Source organism: Alligator mississippiensis, chromosome 9 (genome assembly GCF_030867095.1).
Source record: "Alligator mississippiensis isolate rAllMis1 chromosome 9, rAllMis1, whole genome shotgun sequence".
Taxonomy (NCBI): domain Eukaryota; kingdom Metazoa; phylum Chordata; order Crocodylia; family Alligatoridae; genus Alligator; species Alligator mississippiensis.
In genome coordinates this window covers 14,015,672-14,022,431 of record NC_081832.1, presented here as the reverse complement: position 1 = coordinate 14,022,431, position 6,760 = coordinate 14,015,672, and positions in this window count along the sequence as shown.

Here is a 6,760-nt window from a genome sequence, read left to right as displayed (position 1 = left end):
TCAGCATAATTTGTCCTGCCGGGCTCTCGCAAATGTGAGCCTTGATAATTTTTTCAAAGACTTTGCCAAGGATGGAGGTGAGACTGACTGGCCTATAGTTGCCCGGGTCCTCCTTCCTCCCCTTCTTGAAAATGGGGACCACATTGGCCCTTTTCCAGTCCTCTGGGACTTGGCCCGTGCGCCATGAGCGTTCAAATATTCCCGCCAGTGGCTCTGCAATGACGTCAGCCAGTGCCTTCAGCACCCTCAGATGGAGCTCATCCAGGCCTGCCGACTTAAAGGCATCCAGTTCTTCCAAGTGACTCTGCACCATCTCAGGGTCTACACATGGAAGTCTGGCGCCTTGCTTCTGCCTCTCTACAATCCCAGTTAGAGACTTGTCTTGCCCCTCGCTTAGGAACACTGAGGCAAAGAACTCGTTGAGGAGTTCAGCCTTGTCCCCCCTGTCCGTCACCAATTGCTTCTGCCCATTTAGTAGGGGTCCTATTCCTCCCTGGGCCTTCCTTTTACTCCCTATATATCTAAAAAACAATTTCTTGTTATCCTTTACTTGGAATGCCATCCTCAGCTCCATGGTAGCTTTGGCCCATCTAACTGCCTCCCTACAAGCACAAGCAGAGGAGGTATACTCCTCTTTGGTGATCTCTCCCTGTTTTTTATGTGCTCCCCTTTTGGCCCGTAGGCTGCCCTGGATTTCTCTGGTCAGCCAAGGAAGCCTCCTGGCCCCTTTCCCTCTTTTTCCTTGCATCAGGATCGTCTCCCTTTGTGCCCAAAGGATCATTTCCTTAAGGCACAGCCACCGTTCTTGGGCTCCCATCACTTCAAAACTCCTACTCTGCCGTGCGTCCTTGACTAATCGCCTGAGTTCATTGAGATCAGCTTTCCTAAAGTCTAGCACTTTCACCCTACTAGTTACCTTACCCACTCGACGTCTTATGAAGAATTCTATTATTAGGTGATCACTGTCTCCCAGATAGCTACCAATCTGGAGGTCCCCTACCATGTCATCCCCCGTTGCCAATACCAGATCCAGTAAGGCATTCCCCCTAGTGGGACCATGTACCTCCTGTGTCAGGTGGAGGTCCTGTACACAGGATAGGAACCTATGTGAACGGTGGGACTTTGCTGTCTGCGTCTCCCAGCAGATGACTGGGTAGTTTAGGTCCCCCATGACTACTGCCTCCTTAGCTTTTATGGTCTCCGAGAGTTGCCTCAGGAGCCCTGAATCTCTTTCTTCCCCTTGATGTGGGGGTCTGTAGCAGACCCCTACCACCAAATCCCTTTCTCCTTGCCCCCCATGTAACCTAACCCACAATCCTTCTACTTCCTCATCCTTCGATTCCGTCTTGATGAGGGTCGATGTATATTGCTCATTGACATAGAGCGCAACCCCTCCCCCTTTCTTCCCCACCCTGTACTTTCTGTACAGCCTATAACCTTCGATATGGGTCTGGTGTCCTAAGTCTCAGGTCTGATATAAAGATTCTCTGGAAATCAAGAATAAAGTGGGCATTGCCTCAGTTTTCTGTCCTCAGGTAGCTATGCGATGCAGTTTATATGTGGGAGTAGGCTTAAAAAGTTATTACACTGAGTTCTTCTCCTCACTTTCTGTCTAGTAGACCTGTGCAAAGCAGCTAGTATTCGCTTCAGATTTGGCTGATTCAGGGAACAGTGATGCAGTTTGGTGATTCGAATGACTGTCCCGAATTGATTCAGCCAAATCTGATTCAGAGATTTGGCTGCTGTTGAATCAGCTGAATCTCTGAATCAGCCAGGCCCATCCCCTCCAGCCCAACAATTGCTGCGCTGCCTGCTCTTTGAAAAAAAAAGCCCCAACTCAGAGGGTGCTGCCAGGCCAGGGGGGCAATCCCTGCTGCCCCCCACTGCACCACGCTTCATGGGGAGCTCTGCAGGAGCCCCCCAGAGCCCCCTCACTCTCCCAGGCCCCCCATAGGTGCCCCGCCAAGGCCAGCTCCAGCCCGTTAAGAAAAAAACAAACAAACAAGAAAAGCCCCAGGACTCACTGTTGCTGATGGCAGGGGGTGATCCCTGCTGCTCCGCACCATGTGGGGAGCTCTGCATGAGTCCCTGAAGCCCCAAGGCCACTGCAGGAGCAGTGAGTCCCAGGGCTTTTCTCCATTTTTTTTTCTTAAAGGACCAGAGCTGGCCCAGGTGGGGCAGCCATGGGGGGAATAGGGTTGTGAGAGGGGGTGGCGGGCTCATACAGAGCCCCCCATGCAGCGTGGGGCAGTGGGGGGCAGCAGGGATTCTCACCTCTGCCCAGCAGCACCCAGTGAGCACTGGAGCTTTTCTTTAAAGCACTGGGAGCTGGGGTGGGCGGGGCAGCCATGGGGCTGGGGGAGTGGAGGGGCTTAGGGGGGCTGGCAGGGGGAAGATTCGGAGAGCTTTGAATCAATTCAGACCTTTTAATTGGTCCTCTGATTTGATTTGGATTTGGAGATTCGGCCACCGAATCAGGCTGAAACTCCTCTGTATTGAATCAGCACCCAAAGCTTCGCACAGCCCTACTGTCTAGACATTAACTGCACTCAGGGTAAATCTATATGGTTCTGTGCAGAGACTGAACATCCAAGCCAGAAGCAATGATGTTAGCTATGTTTGCACTTTGCTACACCCATGCTAATGAGTTGGGCAAAGAGCTAGCTCAGAAGTCTTTACAGACCACTGTACCCTCAATGCCTACACAGAAAAATGAAGGTATGACTGACTAGCATCTTATAGTGCACCATTCCTGGTTTACTCTCTATGGCACCAGTAATGGTAACAATGAAGACACATCAGGAAGAGCTGGGGAAGCAGGAAGACCCTTTTAAGGACCCTGTTTATGTCCTTCTGTTGCTTTTATGTGCTAAAGCCCATGCCACATACTATGATCTCATCTTTGATTTGCTCTGTAGACATCCCCCTCAGTAAGAGCAGGTATTCTGTGTTGAAATTTTCAGTGTCTGTAACCCAAACAGCCTTTTCTTCCATTGAGCTCTCAGTGGTGGTTATTTTCTGCTTCAGACATTTTATGAACATTAATTTCTATTGCAGTGTAGGAGTCCCTGATAATTTACAGTAGCAAGAGACTCCTTTTCCTACTTGGAAGATTCTACAGTCTAAATAAGACATAGCAGACACAAGATGTGGCAACTAGTCAGAAATGGTGAAGTAACAGCATTATTAATGAGAAAAAGGGGAGGGCAGGATCGCCTGAAGAATAAGCTTGGGGGAGCACAAAGTGGATATTTGACAGATATGGAGAAGGGGAAGAAGTGGCTGCCTTCCATTAGTACATATGAGGTCTGCAATGTGCATTGGAACAGCTGTAGAATTGGAAAATCACATTTTTTCTCCCTCCTTGGCAATGTTCCTTTTCTTAGTGACAGTGCCTGAGACAATGGCTGAGCTATTGCTAAGCACATAATGGTCGCTGTCTCTCTATTTAGTCAGTGAACTACTAGAGTCTAACTCACCACTTTGTATATTGCCTCATTATATTTAAGGATGGAAGATGTCCTTAAAAATAAGTCCCTTTGTATTTTAGCTACACAATCATTAATGTGCCTCAATTACAGCACATTAAGTTTAGTACCTGGAATAACAGGTACTAACTTAATGTGCCATAATCTAGCGCTGACGTGGTTTTTTGTAATACTAATGTGCAGTAGGCCCGTGCAAAGCACCTAGTAGTTACTTTGGATTCAGGGCCACTGCTGAATCGGCTGAATCTCCAAATCGGACAAGCCACATCCCCTGCCCACTCTCCCAGCCCTGTCAATGGCTGCCTTCCCTGGCCCCAGCTCCCTGTTCTTTAAAAAAAAAAAAAAAGCCCCAAACTCACCAGATCCTGCCAGGTTGGGGGGGTGATCCCCGCTACCCCCCCACTGCCTTGTGCTGCATGGGGGGCTCTGCCATGAGCCCTCAGAGGCCCTGGCAGCTGCTGCAGCAGCTGGTGAGTGTGGGTTTTTTTAAAAAAACTAACCAGGAGCTGGGGTGGGCAGGGCAGCCATGGGGAGCGGGGGCTGGGAGAGTGGGTGGGGGTCAGAGGGTACTTGGGAGGCTGGGGGAGCATGCAGGGGATAGGGCCTGGCAGGGGTCCCCCCTGATCCCCTCCCCCTAATCCAACTCCTGCTCCTCCACCCTCTACTTACCAGCACAGGTCCAGCTCCCTGCAGCGGCAAGTGGGGACTGTTCAAATCTCTGAAGCTCTCTGAATCTTTTAGAATCAATTTGGACCTTTTTATTGGTCTGCTGATTTGATTTGGAGATTCAGCCACTGAATCGGGCCAAATCTCCTGTGAATCAAATTGGCACCTGAAGCTTCGCACAGTCCTAATGTGCAGTAAACTAAATCTACTGTGCATTATCATGGCTTTTGCCATGATGTGCTAATCAATGCAGAAGAATTAGTCTACTGCACATTTAGTGTCTCACAGCTGTGCTCAGTGAGCCCTAAATTAAACCTTTTTGAAAGCTTAGAACAACTGCCTATGTAACAACTGCAGCACCTTTTTTCCATATGGCCTCTTTAAAGTTGTTTTATGTCAACCCATTGACATACGTTGTAACAGGTCTGGCAAAGTTGTGGTCTGGAAAATTCATATAAAACAAGGCATATTTTCTGTAAATTGGCTTTAACCAGGATAGAAAATACTTAACGTTTCTGATGTGCAAAAGATTTGACAAATTCACTAACCCACCCTCACAATACCCTGTTATACCAGCATTATTCCCATTTTAGTGATGGCTGAGGAGCAGAGCGGGGGATCTGAGCTATAGAAAATAACAAATCAGTTATGGAGTCTGGGTTAGAATTCAGGAGTTCCCATGCTCAGACTATTTAGACAGAAAGCTAAAGCAAAGAAAATGTTGACAAATTCTGCAAGTCTTGGCTTAAAAATGCCAGGGCTCTTATTGCATGGGTTCAAGTCTGCCGTCTGAATATATTTCTACTCTATAGTTGTTTGGGAAATGTTCTATTTCACGAAGTTGAATTTGACTAAATTAAATCAATGCATATTTCATTGTAGTGTTCTGAAGCACTTAGGCCTCGATTAAAAAAAAAAAGCATCCTTATACAAGTCAGCTTTTTGAAGCACAAGGTTAATTTCTAGGCCTGTGCGAAGTGGCAAGTATTTGATTCAGATTTGGATTTGACCAATCGGAGGGACAGTGATTCAATTCAATGATTTGAATCACTGTCCTGATTCAATTTGGCTGATTCGGATCCAAAGATTTGATGCCAATCCAGAGATTTGGCCATAGACTAAACAGGCAGCAGCCCTCAAGGTTGCTGGATGCAGTTGCCTCCAGCTGGTAAGTCTGTTATGGTGGGCAGAGGAGGGAGAAAAGATGTGTGGGGAGGGGGGGCAGATCAATGCCCCTACAGTGAGGGAGGGATCCAGCTGGGGTGGGGGGGCGTGGGCAGAGCCGTCCCTAGGGGTGTGCAGCTAGAGCCGGCAGAGCAGGAGGGGAGCAGGGGTAGTGAGCAGCTGGAGCTGGCAGTGTGCACTGGCAGCAGAGTCAGCAGTGTGCGGCAGTGGTGGCACAAGGCGGCCATGGTGGGGCCTGTACAGGACTGTCCAGGGGCCCCCCATAGCGCAGGGCTCAGGGCAGTCACCCTGATTCGCACCCCCAGGGACGGCCCTGGGTGCAGGACTCAGAGAGGGGGGCTCCCACCACTGTGCTGCGCATCACCGCTCCAGGAGGGCATGGGAGTGGGCATGTGCCCCTGGATTTGCTCAGGGCAGGTTGGGCCAAGCTGTGCTCCGGACAGGTGGTGGAAGGTACTGGGAGTGGGGACTATGCCTTCCCACCGTTTGCCCAGCCTCCCTGTGCCTCCGGCTTCTCCCTGGTGGATGAGCAGCAGCAGGGCATGGGGGCAGGAACATGCACTCAGATTCGAGTGGGGCCAGCAGTAGGGGTTATGGGGAATTTTAGGGTGGCTGCAGCCCCCCCATAACTCCTGCTCCACTGTCCTCTGTGGGGCAGGAGCCAGGGCTGCACTCTGGGCTGCAGCTGGGGCTAGCCACCCAGAGTGCAGCTCTGGCTCCACCTGCCCCGTGGAGTGCAGCCCAGTGGTGGGTGGCTGGGGCTAGCCTCCCAGACCGCAGCCCAGCCCAGGCCGCTCCACACAAATCCAGGGGCACATGCCTGCTCCCATGTCTTCCTGGACCAGTGGTGCGCGGCGGCTCGCAGTGGCAGGGGCCACCTCTCCCTGAGTCCCATGCCCCCCCTGCTCCACCTGGGCAGCTTGCCCCAGCACCAGCCCCAATCCATCCCTCTCTGTGGGGGCCTTGATCTGCCCCCCACCCCCACACCCCTTCTCTCCCCACTCCACCCACCACAACAGACTTACCAGCTGGAGGCAGCTGTATCCAGCATCCTCAAGGACTGTTGCCTGTTTAGTCTATAGCTAAATCTCTAAATTGGCACTGAATCTTTTCCAAATTGATTTGGAGGGTTCCGATTCAATTCAGAGTTTTTATTTGGTCTCCCAATTAGATTCGGAGAGTTGGCCACCAAATTGGGCTGAATCTCCTCCTAGTAAAATTGGCTACTGAAGCTTCGCACAGTCCTATTAACTTCATGTATTAAGTTAATCTGATTTAAATACCATATTTCACAATGTATAAGTTGAGGTTTGAGCACAGAAATGTTACCCTTAAATTTCTACTGTGACCTATACACTGTATCTGGAAGTTGGATCAGGAAGTTGGATCAGGCCCCTGGGAGATTGGGCAGCACCTGGCCA